Source organism: Crocodylus porosus, unplaced genomic scaffold (assembly GCF_001723895.1).
Source record: "Crocodylus porosus isolate Cpor-Errol unplaced genomic scaffold, CroPor_comp1, whole genome shotgun sequence".
Classification (NCBI taxonomy): Eukaryota; Metazoa; Chordata; order Crocodylia; family Crocodylidae; genus Crocodylus; species Crocodylus porosus.
This window is the reverse complement of record NW_017728951.1, coordinates 4446515-4469010: the sequence shown is the minus strand read 5'-3', so window position 1 is coordinate 4469010 and position 22496 is coordinate 4446515. Positions and strand designations below refer to the sequence as shown.

Genomic DNA, 22496 nt, shown 5'->3' with positions numbered 1-22496 from the left:
AAGGGATGAATTTAGCTACAAGAAAGAACGTGGAAGTAACGTTGGGCATACACCAGTAAATGCATATACAACAGAGAGCTTATGACAGAGTTTATGTGCCTAGCATGAGACTTGGGAAAGCTGCATTAAAAACTTTTGGGGTTTAGCATGCATGTGGAGCGCATGCTGCACTTCTGTGTCACCCTCTAGGGCACAATCATGGAGAGTCCCACTAGGGCAATATGGACTTACCCCTTGCTTCCCTAGATCCCTATCTCTACCCCACATTTTGACCCCCATATGTGCACATATTTATAGCACTGAAAACACTAACGCATGTAACAGTTCATTTGATTTTTAGTAATTTACTGGATATTAACTTTGAACAAAATATGCACGTCCCATTTTTGTAATGCTCACAACATTTAAATTGGTGTATTAATTGTTATTTATTAACAATCATCAAAAATGTCTTGACATTCCTGGTTTTGAGTCTGCACAATTCATTAAAATCCCGACCTTTAGTGTCATAAAACCCACACAGCACTATATGAAACTCCACATGTGTGCTGTAGTAAAGTCTACACATAAAGCATACTAAGACTCCCACAGGCACTAAGATAAAATGCACACATGAAGGACTGTAAAATCTTTGCAACAGTACACATATGCATAAGGCATGTGCAGCAATAATAATTAAAAACTAAAATAAAAGCATATACATTATTCACAAATGCCCTCTCACCTCAAAGTAGGATTACAATGCATTTCTGATTCTGTGACTTTGAATAGCTGCAACATTTTCCAGGTATTCAAAACTTTCAGCATGTCTCCCCACCTTGTTCTCACAGCCAGCTGCAGAAAGGTAGTGCAGAAGATGCCTTGGAGATTGAGTGGTTCAGAGAGGTATAAGCTTTCATAGGCAGCAACCTACTTTGTAAGACTACCAGCATCTGAGGATGTAAGTTGTTGCTTATGAAAGGTCATGTGTCTCTGAACAGGTAATTTTTTAAATTGCCACCTTGCCTTACCTTCTGCCTGGTTTCAGACAAGCACAGGTCTATAGCCACCTATATTTTCACAATTCCCTGGCTCTTCCTGGAGTCTCAGGTGCCTGTGACACTTTGGTCTCTCATATTCTCTGCCTGTGGCAAACATACCTGAAAAAAGGTATTTTCCTATAGAAACAGTCCCTAGGATAGCTCTCATCATTGCAGAGAGATATTTCCATTCCCTCTCTGATAACTGGACCTACTTGCCAGCACGACTTGGAAGCAACTACTTTCAATCTTAAATGGCCATGATCATAACTTTAATAAGCTCCTCCTTCTGAACATTCATCAGGCCATGGTACTAGACTGAAACTTTGGGTCTCTGTTGGGACGAGTTTCAGTATTAATTTCCTAGCTCTGGACAACAGGGAATATACTCCAGGTGAAGACCCCATATTTGCTAATCCTCTTGGCAATCTAATTGTCTGGACTCTGAAATTTTGTGCTTTTTCCAAACTGCCCAGGAACTACTGCATGCTCTCAGACTTCCACCAAAGCTGTGGACTGTCTAGCTTAGGAATATCTATTTCCTTCTTTGTAGACTACATGGCAATAAACACAAGTAACAAACTCCACACAGGAATGTCTAAATGTTCACATACTTTACTTATAGAGAAGTCACTAGAGATATACCAAGCTATAGGGGTAAAAAGAACAAAACCTTGCATGCAAAGCTTTTCTACTTCCTCCCTGCTCGGAGCACCTTTGGCTTTTGGTCAGTTCTTTCAGGGGTGCACTTCTCCTCCCACACCCTTTTCCTATATTTCAGCCAGTTTTTTGTCAGAAGCTTTCACCTTTCCTCCCCTAAGATAAGCTCTTTTTAGCTTGAGGACTTTCCATTGCTTCAACTCTAGCCCTTGCAGACAATCGAAAGAAACCTTACCTTTTTTTAATTTAGATGCTCTCTTTAGTACATGCATTTCTTACCTGAGCGAAGTCAGTGTTAATGATATTTTGATCCTCCTGTATCTGCTTCCATACAGGATTTGCTAAAGAATAATTGATTAAATATATACTGAATGTTAGAGTCATCTGAGTTATTAAAATCGGTCAAATTTATCAATTTTACAAAGACAAATTCCCCAAACTGTCACATGCAGTTCAGTGGGACACAGTAGAAGAATCCTGCATTACTATATAGAATTTTAGTCTGCCACTGTCTTAAACATCCCTATATCATCACTGACTTCCATAAGAGTATTGTTGGCTAGAGGGACAGTGGGTGTACCTACTGTAATGGTACATGCTGTATTCTGCAGCAACCTTTCTTCTCATATTTCAGAGTTGAAAAAGGCCTGTCAAAAAGGGGCTATTATGAAAGGGAATTTGAAGACATTCATAAACATCTAGACAGAAAATTGCATTTTCAATATGAGAACCTCAATAGTTAAGGCTACATTTGGGAGATCACTATGGCCCTCTTATTTTCTGCTTACGCTGTCAAAGTTTGAATTCATGTTGGGTTTTTGAGCAATTCAAACAAAGGATACTTTCATAAACATCCATTTCATAAACTACAGCATATCTAATTCTTTGGGTTCTGAAGGCTGAGCTGAATGTAGTGTTTGTAGTCTACTGAGAATTTGTCTGGAAAACATAAAACAATCTACTAGGTAAGTTACAAAGCTGTTGACATAGGGAATGAAAATGGAAATTGTGTAGTAGTCTCCTACATCTGTAGTTTTATACTATACTTTGCCTGATGTTTGCTGATTGGTGCAGTATATCTTGATGTTAGTATCCCATTTCAGAAATGTTCTGACATTATCTATTTGGCAGTTTGAAAAATAGTATAAAACTCCCAATGCATTTGAGCATACGTTTCAACACAGCAATCACAATATCCATTTTCACTGATGCAAGAGGCAGGTTAGTACCAACTTCAAGTAGTTTCATTTCTAAGACTACAGTATGTGATTCTAACATATTATATATATGGCTGTATAATGGCTAAAAAGGCTAAAACGATGAACTACCTTTATTTTTCAGTGCTCCGTGATAAGAGGTATCAGATCATTTTGGAGGAAGAAGCAAATTAATGGAGGGAGATCTGTGAATGAAATAAAGAAAAATATTGTCAATATGATTTACATGAAAAGAAACCATAAAAGTTTATTCATTTAGGAAAAAAGAAGTATGAACTGCATTTTTTCCAGATTAGTTAAGGTAATTACAAGAGACTGGTAGGTCTCCAAATTGACTAACAATGATGAATACAATAATAACAGTTGTAAAGGACAGGCAATACTGTAAATTGGTTTAATATGTCAATAGCAAAAAGTATATAGTATGAAGTGTTTTTCTAATAAATGTACAAAATACTTGAGTCCCACTGGAAGTTGCCAGTAGCTGCTAAAGCTCCATTAAATATAGATCTCCAGGCCCAGTGAATCCAATGTGAATATTTTCAGGGGCCTTTTTAAAGAAAATTTTAAAACAAAAGTTTTATTGTAGTAACAGGACTAGTTTATTTACAGATTTCACTAAAATGAAATAGTATAGTTAATGATAAAATCAAATGTTATATATTAATAAAATTATATGATTTGTGGTTATAGTTAAGTATACAATCAAATTCACATAATTTAACCAAAAGTAGAATTGATAATATATGATGATACATAAAGATAAATAAAATGAAGCAATATAAATAGTAGGAAAAAACATTAAAAATAGGGAATTGTATTTGCTTTGACCCTTTTTGCAAGTGGAGTATTCACCCACAGAGTAGAGGACAGGCTGTAAATTGTTAGAGAAGAGCCAAATTATTTTTGCTTCATTAGCATAGAACTTAAAATGTTACACTCATGGAGAGATCCATTTGACTCTTATTTCTTCAAAGCATGAACTAGACCACAAATAGTGCATCAGGTCACCGTGCCCACTTGGTCTCGAGAATGTGCTTCCTTGTGGCCTTGGCGTGTGTGCCAGGTGTTGGCCGCTCTGCGGGTTCCAGCAATCTCTGAATGAGCCCACGGTCATCCCAGGGAAAGCCCATGGACTCACTTGCCATGACTTTGAAGATATCTTCAATGGCGGATTCCCTTTCAGTGGGCTCCCTCAGACTGGCTGCAATCCTTGATGGGTATCCGTGGGAATCCACCTCCCCTACACCCCAACCATGTGCCAGCCTCTAGGATGGCCCCTTGGTGTCAACACAGCTTGCCCTCCGATATTATCTCTTCCTGCTTCTCTCCTGGGGAGGGAGATGATGGGTTCATTTCAACCTCTGAGTTCCTGGGGCATCTTGACTTGCTCTGGCCTCCTGCTGGACCTTTGATTAAGCCTTGCTGTTGGCCATGGCTATTCGGTCACTCCTACTTCAGAGTGTGGCCTATGCCCCTGCCCTTACCTCAGGGCCTCCTGGGGCTGGTCCCTGTCAGAAAGGAAAAACAAAAGAAAAACAGCAAAAGGATTTCAATAGCAGTCCAGGGTAGGGTCCTGACCCATCCCCCCACTCATGGATACATTGTTTTACAGTCCTCATCATCCCCCATCGTTGTCCGAGGTCCTCTTCCTTGCTGAGGACCCTTCTGGATGCTCCGGCACCCAGTCCCCCACTGCATGCCAGCGTTGTGCATCCCTGGTATGGGAAGCACCCTTGCCGTGCACCTCCTGCGGTGCTTCCCCAGTGTCTCCCCTGGTGCTGGCTTTTATTCTGGCTGGGCGGTGTCCAGGGATGATGTCACCCACCCATGCCAGCTCAAACCAGAAATAAGCGTGGCTCACAAACTGTGTAGCTGTTTTGTGTTGGTGTGACTCGTCCACCTCCTCTCCTCCTGCAACAAGTAAGTTTTCCCTGGTTTCCAGTCTTTTTTTGTAGGGGCGGGCTGCCCCTGTCCCAAGTCCCACCGCAGGAGGGGTCTCCCAGTGGCTGTCCCCCTGGGACAGTCACCTAGCTCATTCTTCCTGCAAGAACATATCCTGCAAGATCATATCCACATGTTGGGTTCACCACCACCTCCCCATGATGACTACAGATCTCCTAGTTTTGTAATGGCCTCTTGTTTGTGGTTTTGTATTTCAGATAGTTTTCTAGATTATAAGAGTGCTTCATTAATTTCAAAAGAGAAGTTTTACTGTACTTCTATCCCACAGCATTCTAGTCTGGATAAAAAAAAAAAATCAGTTCCAATTAACAGTTTCACTTGAAATGTGAACAAGCATTTTCCAAGGATTTCTGGAACAGGGTAGTCAAGAAATAATTATGCCAATTTCTGCAAACAAATGAAAGATAGGCCATATCAAACACCATCAGTCTTTTATGTTTTTTTCCTAGAGAAATTGGAGCCAATCTCCACTAATATCTCTTGCATTTACACAGGTTGCTGCTAGATTTCCCTAAAGGCATTAGTGAATGGCAAATAACTTCCGGCACCTTGATTATAGGAAATGTTATTTTCTCCCTTATGTCAAGCTACTTCATAAGGACTGAAAATGGTTTGTCAACTAAAATGCATTTTTTCAATTTACCCATAAATTCCACAACTTACCACATTTCAAACCACCCACTTTCCTTCCTCTCCCAGCCTAGGGATTGTTTGTGTTCCTTCTGGGCACATTCTGATTCCTCACTTAGGTTTTGTTTATAGTCAGGATGGGCCTAATCTTCCCAACTGGATACAAAGCTTAAAAAAGTTTAGGATTCTATATCTGGAGTCTGAGTCCAACCTGATACAGAGCCAGTGAACAGTTAATGTGCTCAGATTCATATTGAAACTTTTTCATTCTTTAGGAATGTTCCACTTCAGTTTTAGTTCCCCAAATTCACTTTTTTCCTTTTTGATTCTCCTTTCTTTTTGAACATGAAAAGAGATACTTAATAATTCTTTACCATAATCAGATTTTTTAAAAATTTATTATGTTAGTGACACTTGGAAATTGAAAAAAGATACCCAACAAGTTATGAAGAAGTCCAATTAAAATCTACCTGCATCACTAGAAAGAAAGCATAATTCACAGTAGATAATTCCTTCTACTCAACACAGGTGAGCAGATATACTTTGTGGGCCTTATTTTCTATTGTCTTGTACCATGTATAGTCATGTGTGACAGTGCCATTCTGATTTGATGATAATTGATATTCACTTTGGACAAGCATAACTAACTACTCAAATTTCAACACACTGAGGAATACCACAATTATTACAACAGAAGTTTTCTTTAATAACTTATTGAAAATTGTCTACATACTGTGGGTGGCCACATCCATGTTCCTGATAGTAACTATAGCCTTTCTACCATACAAGCCTGCAAATTTTTCTGAAACCATCTATTCCTGCTGGGTGACTGCCCTTTTGCCTTTCTCCCAGCTCTTCCACCCAGTCCTCATTTTTCACTCTCCCAGCCAGTGGACACAAATTGTATCCCACATCACCAGAAAGAAATTTCCCAGAAACACACAGGCACATGCTCTACTTCCCAGTAACCCAGGTGTACACTGGTCAGCACTTCACACCAATTAACGTATGTAGACAAATTCCCAATAATGCACTGGAAAAGTCGAAGTAAATAAGATATTCATATTATTATAAGCTATTTAAAACACAGATTAAAAATAGTTTTACATGCACACATACACAGTCACCTTCAAGACCAATTAACTCACAGACTGTGCACAAATGAAAAGCTACATATGTAATAACATTAACTATGCAGATTAACATTTGTGGAATATATCCTCATTGTTTTGAAAAGTGAAATGACACAGTTCAGAGTTTCCTACAGCTGTTTTTTTCTTTTTGATGGTTATGAACGTGAAAAACAATACTAACTTGTTTGCTCAAGTGAATGCACAAGAGGATACTTTGTGGCATTTTTCCACAATAGGATCAGAGGTACTGGGAGGGCCACAGCATATAGGGGAACTCCAAACTGGATCTTGACAAGGCAGAAGTTTCCCCAGTGCACAGGGGAGGATGGTGGTGCCTGCTTTGTCCTGCTGTAGCTGATCCTTCTCTTGGGGCAAGAAAAGGCTGGAACACCACCATGTCCAAGTTTCCTCCCTACCCAGAATTGAAAGATTTGTGCTATGGAGTATATTTGTGAGTAGCATAGCAGTTTCCCTAAACTGCAGCAAGGAAAATCTGGACATTTGCTTGGCCTTTCCATGGATACTAGGTTACTTGGGCCTCCTGTTGGAACTGGCCAACGGCAATACATAATGTATGTAAACCAAGTGCATTTCCAGGGTACTCTCACTGCTACTTAACTCTGTATACAGAAGAAGTCCAGTTGAGATCAGGCTCTGCTGAACTTAACACAGGAAGAGAGAAACCTTCTACAATGAAAGTTCACCTACCAGTCAGATGGACACATGTCCCTTTTTGCTAGTGAAGACAAGTGGAGATTAGCAGCATCCTGCAGAAACACTCCACATTGGCCTCTTACTAAATTGCCAGTGCTTATTAGTTACTTCAAGCTAGGCTCTCTGTCTATCCAGCTATGTTAAGAAACGGCTGGGGTCTTGTAAGATGTTACTAAACCTTATCTTGGATTCACAGACAGAAAGGTAGCTACTTTTCACCTTTCACCCACTTCTGCCTTTCACCCTTGACTGGCAAAGCAAACTTGTCCCTTTCTCAAGCACAGGTTTTGCCAGTCATCCATACTACAATCAGCTGTATTTAGGACTCCTGCTGCAGGGCACTTCTACTGCTACTGAGTAGAACTGCTCATACTTTCAGTAAGGCACACTGGGAAAGGGATAATACACCTGATATTTAGAGGTCTACTTAAATCATGGAGAAACTAAATAATTTTTGCGGGATGGTCATGGCATAAACAGCAAATTCTGCAGATATTTCTTGTATGTGCCTTGGTGCCACCCCCAGTGCTGATTGGTGGACGGGCCCCATTGGGAGGAGGAACAAAGGGGCAGCCACCATCTTCTCTGCTGCCCTTTGTGCTGCCCTGCCAGCCGGTGTCTCCCCCCCACAGGCAGGCTCTGAGGCTGGGCCACAACAGCAGCAAGGACCGCTGGGGAGCCAGCATGTTATTTTTATTAATTTTTTAAAATTGACTTTGCAAACAGTCCCAGATTTCGTGGTTTCCATGAAATCCATAGAATTGCAAATTGAGTAGACCCTTAGTGATAATTCTCTTCAGGGTGACATCTACACATTCCTAAGTGGTTCAATGATGTTAAAGAGTAGCTCTTCCCTTCTCCTGACATCATATCTACTTTTGCAGTAGAACTCAAGAAACCAAGGTGGTGCAATATGTCCAATAACTGTCTTTGGGACAGACTGTGCAGAAGGTAGTGTGTTCACTGATGAGTTATTGACTCTGAAATTCCTGGTGTTATTTTTTGTGTTTGATTCTCATAAGAAAATCTGTTTGGTGTTGGTGTCTTATATTGAATTGCTGACTATCCTCTTGACCTGGGGAAAATGGCTACTTTGCACTTGATTAAATTTATGTTACATGAAAAGTGCATTATAAATAACAGTGGTAACAATTTATAACCAGAGAGAATGAAAGAATAATTTCTTGGTACAGAATACACAAGAAATTTAAAATACTGTGCAGAATGGTGGAATAAGTTTTATGCATAATTTAAATATCACTTCAGTCCTGAAAACCCACAGTGAAGAGTTAAAAAAACTGGTAGCAATTTACTTAACAAGTCAGTATGGGGAAAGACATTATTTAATATGTGGTATTTAATGATGAGTTGGAAAAGAAAGAAGGTGGACAATTAAACGTAGATAGTAGGAAGATAATGTCTAATAATGTGAAAGTCAAAATATGATTTTTTATCTCGTAACAAATTCTGATATTTAAAACTGTTTTTGTCCAAAGACAAAATCTTGAAATATCAAATCTGTTTGTGGATTGAAATATTCCAACAAATTCCAATTCTGCAATGATGGAATTCTTTGACAACTTTAAACATTTTAATATTTCCTAATCAAAATGTTTCACTTTGAGCAGATTCAGTATTAAACTGCATTTTCTTTTAGTTTTGCATTATCTCACTATAGCTGTAGCTCTTAAGCCTGATGTCTCTATCCTTTCCTACAGGCCTCAATCTACCAGAATAAACCCACTGTCATAATATTGACCCACTGCCATGATGCTCCATTCTGTTTCATTAGAGTGAAATCAAAACTGCAACAGCCATGGAATAATGCAGCATAATAGAGAAATGCAGTTTAAGATTTGAACTGACTCAGATAAAAATACTCGGGGTGAATTCAACACACCAATGTAGATTTCAATTTGAGTCAATCTGACCCCAGAGAAAATCAAAAAATTTCAGCCAAATTGAAAATTTCCTTTGGAAAACTTTGACTTTGCAGAAAGTATATTTTCTGCAAAAGAACCAACTTACTCTTATGTTCTTTGAAACTGTGGGTCTATATAAGCAAAAACAATTAATGTAACTCAGTGATAAGGTCGGACAAGACAGAGAAGTTAAAGTAAAAAGTAGGAGGCTTCGGTACTTGAAAAAGGGGCATGAATAATATTTTGATACACTGCTGAGACTCATGTTTTTGACTAATGGTACAACCTCACTTGGAAATTTCCACTCAGTTTTGATTATCTTGCTTCAAAGAAAGACAGAGTGCAAATTGAAAAGTTCAAATGAAGTGAAATGAAGATGGTTTGAATGACAGTGGTATTTACATAAAATAAGAAATTCCCAAAACTGGAAGGCAGAGGGGCTAAAGGAGACTTAAATGAGATGTTCATAATTCTGAAGGGCAGGCAGAGTGAAACCTGATCAGGGCTCTTTTTACCCTTCTTAATAATATGAGAATATGACACTCAATTAAAGGGCAGTAAATTTTGAACCAATAAAGGGAAATACTTCTTTATGCAGCAGTCAACCTGTGGATTCACCACAAGAGGTTATGAAGACAAATGCTGCTGCTTGATTTTAAGAAGGGCTGGATAATTTTATGATAATTATTAAAGTCTGTCATGATGCAAACTAAATTAATGATAAGGGTGATCAAAACGCATGGTTCAGGGAATAATCATCTCTGGGGGGTCAAAGGATTTATTTTCCCTTCCATGAAGAGCATTAGAGAAGTACATTTTAAGGAGGTCTTGCCTTCCACTAAAGTTTCAGGTACTGGTTGCTTGTGCAGAAATGATAATGAACCAGATAAGAGGTCCAATCCAGTGGCAATTTTTTTTCTTATTTAAATCTTGCACTCCGATATTTTCATAATACCACAAATTTAAACTGAAAGAGGAAAAACACTAGAAATCTCAAAAGCATAGTGTTGAAGTATGTTGCAGAATTTTTGAACAGCTGGGCCATATATGGGCATCCATTATCTTAACCTGTCAGTTAAGAATACAACACTAGTACCAAAGGCCATTTGCTGCCACTATGAGAAGTGTCCACCCACTGCACCTCAAGAACGTACAAATCCTTAAATACTTGGTCAGATATGCATTGATATTATGAATTTATACCATATGAAACAACTTTCCTTTCTAGAAGCCCATACAGATCAAGTTATGTCCCTGGAACCTAACACACAAGTTGGTAAATTGCATAGCTTGGTACAATTTGATAGGAACACAAGGCACCAGTATTCTGAGGTCTATTTGTACTGGCTTTTGATTTCTAGGTGGAATTTAAGGTCTTATAGGATGCTTGCAGATATGGAAAAAAAAATAACTGCACTTTAATTTAAACTTGGCGTGCTCTCACGCCAATCCCAGTACACACCTAGAAGAGGCATCACATTAATTGGACCTGGCTTGCTCAACGTCTGTGTATATTGGGTACTTTAGAGGTGCTATTTTGGCGCTTTTATGTGATAGCTGATGGAATCAGCTATTAGATAAAGGCAACAAAAAGCCTTGCTGAAGTGCCCAATCTACACAGACACTGCAGAGCTTGGTCCAACTAATGCACTGCTGCTTCTGGTAATGTGCGTTTTGCTTTTTTTCCACGTCTGTCAGTACCCATATTGCCCTAAGCAGTTTACAGCCTGCCTGTTTCAGAGACCAGTTTTCTCCACATGCCATATAGTCACAACTGTGATTAGTGGAAGTGCTTATACAGGAGACCTACTCAGAGCAAGCATCAGGGCAGGAGGGGCATTTTCTGAGAGAAGCCCTGTACTTTAGAACTTACCACATTGACTTGATTAGAAGACAGGGCTAATTAAAGGGGAAAAGGAACAAAAACACACACCCCTTAGGGAAAACTTTAACAGAGTGCAAACAGAAGTGCAGCTCCTAGGCCTAACTCATGGTGATTCATAAAAAATACCATGAGTTGGACCGATACTCCCGACCCTACAGCTGGTAGCTGTTGGATTGGGATGGTACAGTACTGGCTCTAATTTGGAGTCAATCCAGGGAGAGAGGCTGCATTTTCCCCTAGCTCTTACCCCACATCTCCTCCCCGGCTGTGCCCCCACTCTCGCAGCTCTGTTCCTGTTTCTGGATGAGAGGGGAGAGAAGGCAGGGGAGGGAGGTTGTTCTGGCGTTCTCAGCCCTGCTGCAGTGTGGGGGTAGGTAGATTGGAGTCTTCTTCCGCTCCCTCCACCCCCGCCCCGAGGTGAGGGACTCCAATTCACCTGCCTCACTCCAGCAGGGCTGAGAAAACCCCAGAAGGGACCTCCCTCCCCCATCTTCTCACAATCCCATTCAGAGACAGCAGCTTGGCTGGGCTGCTGTTGCAACTGGAGCAGACAAATTAATGAAGTTGGTTCACTTAGGAGTATCTTTATTTGAACCCTCATACAATAAGGGTTAATTTGTTGTGCCATCAGTGGGCTCTGCAGCCATGCTCTTCTGTTTGGGCACAGATTTAGAGCACTTTCGAGGGGCCTATCATGGGATGCATATAATTTCTGTCTGCACCCCAAGTGACTATTAACCGGTTACCATGGTAAATGCTATTAGAGTTCTTTCCCAGTTTCAGCCAGGGTGAACTTAATAGCTATGGCAGCTAGTGTAGCTGCTAGTCCCTACAACTCCTCTGTCCGCTTGGTAGACCTCTTAGGGAAGGGTGCTCTATCACAGAGCAAATTGAAATGGAGCTCTGCTACTTAGCCCACACTGGGAAGGGAGACTCATGCATGGATCTTCTCTGGGCCTCTACCACCTATGACAGCTTAAGTGCTGGGTGAGGACCCATGCCAGAGGTCACCAGTGCTCCCTGCTCCTGTTCTGCTAGGGGTTGCCAGTTCTCTTCAAGTAACTTAGCTACCCCAGCTCTTCTAGACCCTGCACTACACAATAGCAGACTCAGGGATTTCAGCTCTTTTAGAAAAACTAGTGGGTAACAGGTCCCAACCTGCAGCATTTAGGTACTTGTAGCCAGAGGTACTTCTGATTTTAAGGTTTGATAACAGACCATGGCCCAAGCCCAAAAGCTGCCAGGTTTAATGCAGTCTCTCATCTGAAGCCTCTCTGCTTTCTGATATTCCAAAACTGTTTCACCAAAATAGTGATCACATGCATGAAGCTCTTTTAATCTTATTTAACTATTTATATTGGTTCTTATTCAACCTGGAGACCACTTAAGCCTTTTTTTTTTTAACTTGTTTGCAAATGGCAGCTAACAGCAGGAATTAGTTTGGATATCTTGACCTTTTGAGCTGTGGATTAATGTAGCCATGATTCTTCAACCAAAATGTAACTGCTCTCCCTCTTAAGGGGGACAGAAAACAAAACATGCCTATGGCAAATATTTTCATTCATGACTTCCTTGTTCACAACCCAGGGGAGTTAAAAGCAGACAAAGTCAGAACCAGACAAGGCCCAAAATAGAGCCAAGAAGTCTGAGAGAGACAAGGACAAAGGCGGGCAAAGTATTAGCAGGGGAGGGGACAGGAGTCAGGAATAGAAAAGCAAAGATTCAGATCAGCCTCACTAGCCAGGGAGTCCCAAGCAGGCAGCTATAGCTAAAAGGGACCAGGACACTTGTGATTACCACACTAACACTATAAGACAAGAGCCAGCTGTCAGAAGACAGGGGAGTTTAGACTAGAGTTAGGAACAAGGAGAGGTCATGAAGCAGCAAGTCTGAAAAAAGGAGTCCAGATTATAGCCATGAGATCCAAGACCTGGACTCAAGCCTGGAATAAGACGAGCAGGATCCAGAATGGGAATGAAAAATGAGGAACTATTTTCCAACAGGTGAAGAACCAGGGAACTAGAAGCTGGAAGCTCAGGCTTGACACGGACTTTTCTGTCCTGTTGTCCTTTTCTGTGCTGTGACACTGGAACTGGGCATGGGTGGGAAGGGTTTCCATGGAGACCCCAGCAGCAGCCATGCTCTGAGAGTGCAGGGCGGGTTTCCATGTGGATCGGCCCCAGCAGTGCTGTCAGGGCATGCAAGCAGGGCGCAAAGCTGCTCCAGCCAGGCTCGGATCTTGCAGCGGTGACAGCGTGGTCCAGAATCACAATCTGCAGCCTGCATGCGCTGGGCAGGGGCATGCAGGCAGTGGATTGCAGCATAGTTCGGAGCCAGGGCAAAGCCGCAATCTGCTGCTTGCATGTCCCTGCCTGGGGCATGCAAGCTGCAAATTGTGGCTCTGCCCCACCTCCGAACCATGCTGTCACCACCACAAGACCCCAGCCCAGTCCTGGAGCAGCTCCCTGCCCTGCTGCGTGTCCTGCCAGGAGGGGCGGCACGACGGGGAAGTTTGGGGGGGCTATATCCACATCAAAATTCCTAGCCCCCCGCTGGTACAGGGATTGTTATGGGCTGGAAATGGGTTGGGCTTGCTTTTAAAGGCAGTGCCACTATTTTTTCTCGTAAGACTTGGCAACACTGGCACTCAGGTAGTTAGGCCCAGCTGGGGCTAACCATCCTACCTGCTGTCCTGACCTGACACATTTTTAAGTGGATTGAAAACTGATGAGCCAAAGAACAAAGAGTTGAATTAGACGGGGTTCAAAAAGTCTGCTTCTCAGAAAATAAGTGCTGGGAATTCCTTGAAGCCAAAACACAGAAGCCATCTGGTTATCTGTAACCAGATTTTAAATCTGATGCCTTTATGGTTATGATGCTCAGTCACAAGAGGGAAAGTGCTTTTTGTCTGGGTCTCCCTCATTAGTTGGTTCTTCGCTTGTCTGACAATCTCATGATTACACTCCAGAATCTCCCAACTGTATATAAAGAGCTTTAAAATGAGTTCCAATAATTTGGGGTTTTGCCTTTTTGGTAAATTTTAGTAACCCCTCTTCATGGTCTGCTCACCATGGCTTATTAACTCAACTAAGCTTCACCCTACCTTTTTCAGCATCATCAACTCTGCAACTCGCTCCATGTCTTTTCTAACACAACCTTCACTACTCAAACCACTTCCTTTAGCAATTCCCCAGTTATAGACTTCCTGAGCTTGTCTGCGTTCATCCCTGTCTTTACAACTCTGCAAATGAAAAAAACAAAGCTGGATTCTTCTTGACTGGATCCTATGAAACTCTAATGATCAAAACTGAGCCCCACCCGAACTTCCTACAGTTTCAGCCTTTAAAGTATCAGAAATCTTTGGATGTTAACTTTTAAGGAGAATTTTTTCATGTCCCAAGTCAACCTAGCCAAATCCATTCCAAATCCGTGACTCATTCAAGAACCAAATGTGGCCCTACAGCCATCAAACATCCTCCACCCCCACCCGAATCATTTGTCGGGCATCCCGCTTGCAGGCCCGAGCCCAGAAGCTTGGGGTTCGGATGCCCTCGAGTTTGTCTTGGAGCAAGCTAGGGAGCAGTCTCCCATTTCCATCAAGGTGTCGTCTAGCCCAGATCCTCCCCAACGTGGGCAGCGGGAAGCTCACTACGAAGCTGTCAGAGGGAGTCTTGTCCGCAAGCAGACAAGGCTGCGCCCCCTCCACGACGCAGTGCCGTTTTCACTGCATTACCTCGGGCAGGATCTTTTCCCTGACAGAAATCCCTGGGTATTTTCTTACAGCAGCGAGTGGCCGGATGCTGGTGGCGCTTTTGCCTGGCACTTGCACAGCCTACGGCACGGGTGCAAGTGAGGGCAGGAAGCGAATTGCATCAGTCTTCCCCGCCAATGCAATGGGAACACTCCCCTGCCCCTCCCTGCCAGGCCGGGGAGGATCACACCGGCTTTCCCCAGGGGCTTGGAGCCAGGCCCAGGCGGGCTTTTCTGCATCAGGAGCAACTACCCGCTCCGCCCCCGGACACCAGCGCCGAGTCCTACGTCTAGACACGGCCCCTTCTTTCCTTGCAGGGCTGTGCGCCCCAGCCCGCTGCGCTGCATTGCGCCCAGGCAGGCCCGGCTCCAGCCCCTGCGGCGCCTGCGCGGGCTGCTCGTCAGGTCCCCGCGCAGGCGGAAGAGGGGAGGGGCTGCTGCGGTCTGCTTCCTCCCGCCGTGTGAGGCGGAGCGGGCAGCAGCGCGCCCGGTAGGTCTATGCTCTAAGCCACGACGAGGAGGAGGAGGTGGTGGTGGGGCTGCATCACAACCCATTTCTAAACCCAGACGGCCGGTGCCCACCCTTCCGTGCTGCGTGAGGCACGGGGAGGGCCCAAGCAGCCCCTGGCAGATACGGTTCCCCTCGTTTTTTCTCCTTGAAAATAGGAGCCCCTTTTTTTTTTCAAGTGGGTTGACTCTCCACCCTCACTCCTCCTGTTTTTTTAAAGTTTGCTTGCCACCCTTTAGTATATTCTTGAAAGTCCACCCCACGCTGCCAGAGGACATTGCCTCATCTCCCTGAGGCCTACTGCACTCCTCAGTGTGCAGAGAAAGGTGCCTCTAAAACATTGGGAGCTGCAGGCTTGGGGCAATTTCACCGCCCCTGAGGCAGCTCCTCCTGCAATGGGTTGGCAAGGTTTTTGGGCAGAGTGCCCCAAAACACCCACAGCCTCTGTTTGTAAGATGGTGTGCCAGGGGCAGGCAGAGGAGGGGCCCGATGCTTGTTGTGGCAGCACAACCCTGGCCTCTTCTCTGCCATCCGCCCCAAGCAAAATGCTGTCATGTGCCATGCTTTGGCACCTGTGCCTTGTCTTACAAGATGAGAGCAGCAGTGCCGGCCCCCCTGCAGCCAAGTGTATCAGCAGACATGTGGAGCTGGATCTGCTTGGGGGAGCAGAGTCCTCTTATATAGCTCAGTTGTTTTCTGCAGTAGCAACTTGATTATTTTTTTCCCTGAGGTGCCCTCCCAACCCCCTGCCCAGTGTATGACCAAATGGGACGACATGGCGTGAGACCTAGGCACAGGCAGCTCCTCCAGAACATACAAGCTGCCCTGTACTGGGTCAGGCCCTAGGTGCATCTTGCCTGTGGTGCAGAGGCTGAGAGTGGATGTTGTGTGGTATGTGGCAGAGGAGGGAGGGAGCAGGCAGCACTGCAGCAGATAAGTAGGAAGTAGAAATCAGCAGCAGATCAGGCAGGGAACATAGAACAGGAAGTAGAGGAGGGTGTTTAGAGTAGCCCTCAAGGGATGTTGCATGTCTAATTTGTGGCATGCTGGCCCGCACCCCTCGAAGATCTAAAATGCTATGGAGAGACCATATTTTTAGTCTTCTTCCTTGTCATGTCTCCAGGCCATCCTTTCTATATGGTCTGCTAAAATTCTGCACAGGCAACTGCTTCTGGTGGTCTTATTGCCAAAGCTTGTGGGATGCATTGTGGTGCTACAGGGCATTTCAGGACATGATTCATGTTTGCTTTTCTTGAGAAACACATTGGCTGGCTGTGTAGAGGCCCAATGATTTAATGAGAAAGTTGTATCTGCCGAGACCCGCTTTCAGTCTGTTCAGGCTCTGCCACATGTGCCATTTGTAGTGGGAGTGTGATGGTAACTCCTCACTGGGAGTTACTTGTATTCCAGATCTCTTCATTTACTGAAACTGGGTTGTAAGACAGAATAATCAAGTACAGTTCCAATGTAAGAGAGAAAGTAAGGAGAATGTAAAATAAAGATTAAGGGATATATTGCTTCTTGCTTTTGTTTTCTTTTTAAAAAAAGCTCATGGTACAATATGGCAAAATATCACAATTATGTCCAGAAGTTCTGAAAATTGGAAAAAGTAAATATAGATGAAGAAGCTGCTTTGCTACTCCCACTGTTTGGGAAGTAAATAACAGTATAGCTACTGCTAATTGTTTAATTATTGATTTTTAATACTTCTATTATCCTAAAAAGTGATTATATGCAGGGCTTCAGTTTTTCAGATTTTCAAAGCAGCATATAACTAGACTTGCTTCAGTTTTATGCTTATCATCCTTTTACAAGTAATGAAATGAAGTATAATGTAAATAAGTAACTTTTTTGAGGTGGCACGAGTGCCAAAGTCGACTATTCTTGAGTGTCCATTGTCCATTAAGCAAAAACAAAAAAAAAAGTGTGAGTGTGTGTGTGGGGGGGGGAATAAGAGGACTGGAAATGCTGCAGTACATCACCTGGAATCATTTATCTTAATAGCAAGGGATAGCCCCTTTGTGGAACTGATTAAGGTTTTGGCCTGCAAACCCTCGGAAATCCGCTGGAGACTGGAAATCCGCTAGGACTGACTGCAGAGAGGCTTTTTGCTTCTGAACTGTCTTTGTGGCCTTTGGTCTTCCCTTGTATAGAAATGTAACTTCAGTTGAGCTGCAATACACGCACTCCAATTGATGCATTTGTGCATTAAAATTCCATCTTGCTTATTCAGGGGGTGCTACTCAGCTGAGTAAAAATTAATTGTGATGTGGAATTTCCATGGAGGGTTGTTAAGTTGGAAGTGCTTCTGCCAGCCCTGCTTATGAATGCCAGTCCCAAGGCCTCTGGTGGAAATGGTGGAATAAGTGGGCAGAGATGACATAAATCCACCTCTGCCTCCTGTTCTGCAGAATGAGACCTATAGCGGTTTTATGAGGTGGATATGAGACAGTTTAGGTTTGGTTCCTAGTCCTGTGTTCACTGCATGAGACTATCTTCTCAAATTCAGTTGATCAGTTTAGTAGTTAATTATTTTTCTTCTCCCTGAAAGTGTATGTTTTCTTTGTCTTTGATTTCAAAGTTTTGTTGGCATGGTGTGGTGTCCTTGGCAAGCTTATTTGACTGTAGTAATGTGCATCCAGCAAGTCTGGACTTGTTAACATATGAAAAAAATTTCTATTCCTCCTATTGCAGATTACTTCTATCTGTTTAGAAACAAAGAAGGCACTACAAATCTCTTCCTGACAGCATTTTGTGAGTATCTTTTATATTTATATAAGCTTTAATTTTATCTTCATGTAGTAAAATTACTATGTATTAACTAATTTCTTGATCATAGGTCAGTTAGTGTATTGGACACTTTTATTTATACAGCTAAAGCTTTTTCTAGAATTTTGCTTTTTTGGTAGGATGGAAATAATTTTTCAGCCAGAGTTCTGAGAGCCAAGTAGGTGAATTTGTGACCTTGTAAGATGGCTTCAACAGATTCCATCTGGGTTCTGATCCATGATGAGTTAATTACACCAATTACACCAGCAACTGCACGCAAGCTCCATAGGAAACTATAGTTGTTACACTGCAACTTGTGTTACTGTGACTACTTTATCTCTTGATAACTCCTGTAATTAACTTGTCACCACTGTTTAATGCTTAACATATGTAGAGAATCAGTTAATGGCATCACTAAAGTGATAGTAGCCTGAAGGAGAAACTCCTGCCCTTTGGGAAGGCTAACAGGGGTTTACTTAAATGACTAATTTGGGAACTTGGGCAGAAAAAGTGTTAGGAAGTTCTTTTTGAGAACTGTGTAAGGTAGAAAGACTGTGCCAAAGAAAAATGAGATTTAACACCATTTTAAATCTGTGGGTTTAAGTGACAGAATAATTTAATGTCATTTGCAAAAAGAAGAAACAGCCTGGAAAGCTTAAAGAAGATCAGGTTTAGAAAATGGATGGTAGTTTTTGTTAGTATTGTCCCCTTACATAAGTGCAGTTAAGCATGTTGATAGAGCCAAAACAGCTGTTATCCTTAAAATTTAAACCAGTCTGTGACAGCCCCTATACCCCATCTTACTTTGGCTAAACAATACATAATTTCCCCCATATGCTACCCAAGGGACTACTGATAGAAAAGGTGACACTCTGGCCCACATGTTGGATGTTGAAACTCAGTTTGAACAGCAGTGGTTGTTCTCAATTAGTTTAGTGGCATAGGAGTTGAATCATGGTCTCATGGGAGCAAAAATACAGTTTTCCTGCACCAGTCTCAAGAGTAGTGAGCCATTTGGCTTGGGATGCAGCTGTTTTCAAAACTAGTTTCAATTTTCTGCAATGGGAGGGAAAGAAATCTGTGTTCTTTATTATAGTTGTTAAGTTTGCACATTTTTGGAGAAATTTGTAGAACAATGAGCTAAATCCTAAATGTGTGAAAGCTATAAATACATGCTGTATTCATAAGCATTCAGTCTAATACTTTTAAAGATTTCCTGTGTTAGAATAATTTCCTGTTTGTAACACCAGTGTAGTCAGCAAAGTATCCAACACAGCCTGTATTGCCCATTCCCAGAAGTTGAAGGGTGAAACTGAATGTGTGTTCCACCAATAGCATAACTCGTAAAAGCAAGCACTTGTTAAATCTATTTGTTTTTATTATAGACATCGATCTGCCAGTCGCAATAATGCATTTATGGACATTTTTCTGCAAGCACAGCGGTGGTGGCAGTTTTTACTGACAAATTGAGTCATATGGACAGTAGTTCAAAATACGCTTACTTTATTGACAGATTGTGCAATTCTCTTTCACTGAGTGTTCATAAGATATCTGGATTGGTGAAGAGAATGTAACTAATGGGAAAATGTGGGACAACAATTCTGATTTTTGGATGTGTGAAATCTATAAGCTAGTGACATGCTATGGCTCCTGCAAACTTTTTAACTTTCTCTAGAAATGTTTTACTGGTACCGTATTAAGGTAAAAACTGGAATCATAAATAGAGCTTTTTACTTGTTGGTACATTGGCTTACAGCTGGGGATAGCTGAGCACATGTAAAAAAAGGAACCTGGCAGAGTGGTAAAAAAACCAAACAAACAAGGTATGTGAGAGGATTATATTTAGTCCAAGAGAACAAACCTGAAACTAAAAACAACCAAAGGAAAAACTGGCCAAAATGTTATTTTAATTTTGTAATATTAGAGCAGCACATGAAATTGATATACACATTTATTGTCCAAACACAGGCCAGGGCTTGGCTTGTGTTAATGTGCCTCAGCAAGTAAAGGAACAATTGAGTTACAGCTTTTAGAGAGAGGTCAAATTTATGCGTGTGCATTTTTTTCTAAAATATTTAAGTGTTTCATTTTAGTAGTTCAGTATAAAAGGTTTTTTGCATGATAAGTACATTCTAAAATGAAATTATATTTAAAATGACTATAATGAGAAAGTACATATTCTAAAGGCTCTGTGTAACTGTGGTAGTAAGTATAACTGTCACGGGACGGGGACCCAGGAGCGCCCCTTACTGTGCTAAGTGAGTGTCCACTCACCCTCGTTATCTCGCTTGCCACGTCTTGCTGATAAATATTATGAAAGGGAGGCTGCCTTTTACCCGCTTGAGCATAGTACCCCTTGGCGTACTCCTGCTGTTACCCTGTCTACCACTGATTCTGTGTACTCCCGCCTCAGGGCTATGCGTGGCTCCTACCACCCCTGATACCACGCCCCAAGCCTCTCAGTTGTCCCGGACATTGTTAAGTCTGTTATCTCTTCTTGGCGGCCCTCTCTGGGGCCTCTCCCTGTATGCTCACCCTCCCTTGGGCCTTCTTATTCCTGTGCGCCCTCCCTTGGGCCTATCCCGATCCAAATGCCACATCACCTTCCCTGGGGCTCTACTCGTGCCCACACTGGGGCCTTGCTCATGCAATTCCCGCCCACGCTGGGGCCTATGTGCCTCGCGCTTCCCGCGCTCGAGGCTCAGGTGGCCGTAGCTGTGCCTGGCCCCAGACCCGTCTTCATGGGTCACTCACCCACACTGGGCTCCTCGCCCCACATGACACTGCCCCACTGGATCGGGGTCTATGCAACCCCTAAAACGCGGCACCCTCTCTAGTGCCAGGAACCCCCACGCTACTGGGGAGCTCCCATGAGGCCTCCTCCAACCCCTACAGCCTCACCCGGTCCTCCGGTGTAACAGTAACCAAAACCATAAGCCAATCGGCCCCAACTCAAACTCTATCCTCCTGGCTTAAAATGTAAACCCAAAGCTCTCTGGCTCATCATTATTTCCAGCCCTGCCAGGGTTCCTCTGCCTGGTATTCTCACCCCATAACTGCTCAGGTCCTCAGGCCTCCCACTTCTGCCTACTCCCGGCAGAGCTCTCTCCTTCACGGTTGCCAGAAGGGAACTGCCTTGGCTTCAGCCTAAGCTGTTTATATGGGCCAGGCCCTGCCTCCTTCCGGTCAGCTGCCCCAGAAACCTACGCCTGTCCTTTTTTTAGGAGCAGGCACTTCAGTGCCTGCGACACATCTCCCCTCCTCAAGTTTGAGTCTTACTAGGAGCGGGGCACAGAAGTGCCCTGCGACAATAACCGTTTTCATATTTGCCCAGATATTTTATAGCATACCTTTCATTATTTGTTTTTTCATCCTAGAAAGTAACACAAAGAATGTGATCAAGATGGCGAACAGGACTGCATGCAAAATATTTGTATTTTAATAATGACTGTTACAGGTATTAGTTTCTCTATCCAGGATCAAATGTTCTTTACCTATCTGGAAGTTTTCATGTTGTATTGTTTAATATCTGTTTAATTGAGTTATAGGTAAAACAAGACAACACGCCCCTCCTCTTGTGGGAAATGTTTAATGTATATATAGTTTATATGTGTAGATATAAAAATCTGACCACACTTTTGATTAGGGGCACAGTAGACGTTCTAACGCTTTATATGGCCTTAGCATGTGTTCGTACCTTTGCTTGACTGAAAGTACTGTTCAGTTTAAACAAAGGATATGATTTGGAACTTACACTGTAAAAGACTTCATTCCTGAGTTGCAGACAGATTTAAATTTAAGCCTGTGCTCTTCATTATGCTGTATAAGATTCTGCTTTTGTTAGTTGAACTTGTATGTCCTACTGGTAAATCTAATAATGCTATATAACCAGGAAGCCAAAAATGTAAGTAAGCCAAATGAGCTGTTGTCCTCATTGCATGCCCCCCACCTTCTTAAATTGGGGTTTTCAAGAGCCTAAAGGTGTTAGGCATTCAAATCCTATGAATAGCACATGGATGCTTCTGTCTCTTTGAAATCATCAAAACAGTACTCCAATGTTAATACAACATTCAAGTGGTATGATTAATATAAGAAAACCAAACAATGTGAAAGGTAAGGTTCTGAAACCTGCTTGGTATTGATAGAGTTTCATAGTTTCTAGGGTCGGAAGGGACCTGAGTAGATCATCTAGTCCAATCCCCTGCCATGGCAGGAAAGAGTGCTGGGGTCAAATGACCCCAGCAAGGTGTTCATCTAACCTCCTCTTAAAGACCCCCAGGGTAGGGGCCAGCACCACTTCTCTTGGAAGTTGGTTCCAGATCCT

General features: G+C 42.6%; 1 protein-coding gene across 3 annotated transcripts in view; it reads left to right on the top strand.

The window, feature by feature from the left end:
* The first annotated feature begins 15386 nt into the window (after window positions 1-15386).
* Window positions 15387-22496, top strand: part of MGMT (O-6-methylguanine-DNA methyltransferase) — a 295191-nt gene continuing 288081 nt past the window's right edge. For 2 of the 3 annotated variants that reach the window (XM_019556148.1, XM_019556149.1), the window contains exons 1-2: window positions 15387-15422; window positions 18098-18157. The gene's annotated coding sequence lies outside the window, so the exon portion shown is untranslated. The remainder of the gene's footprint in view (window positions 15423-18097; window positions 18158-22496) is intronic. The other variant, XM_019556150.1, reaches the window with a different exon arrangement.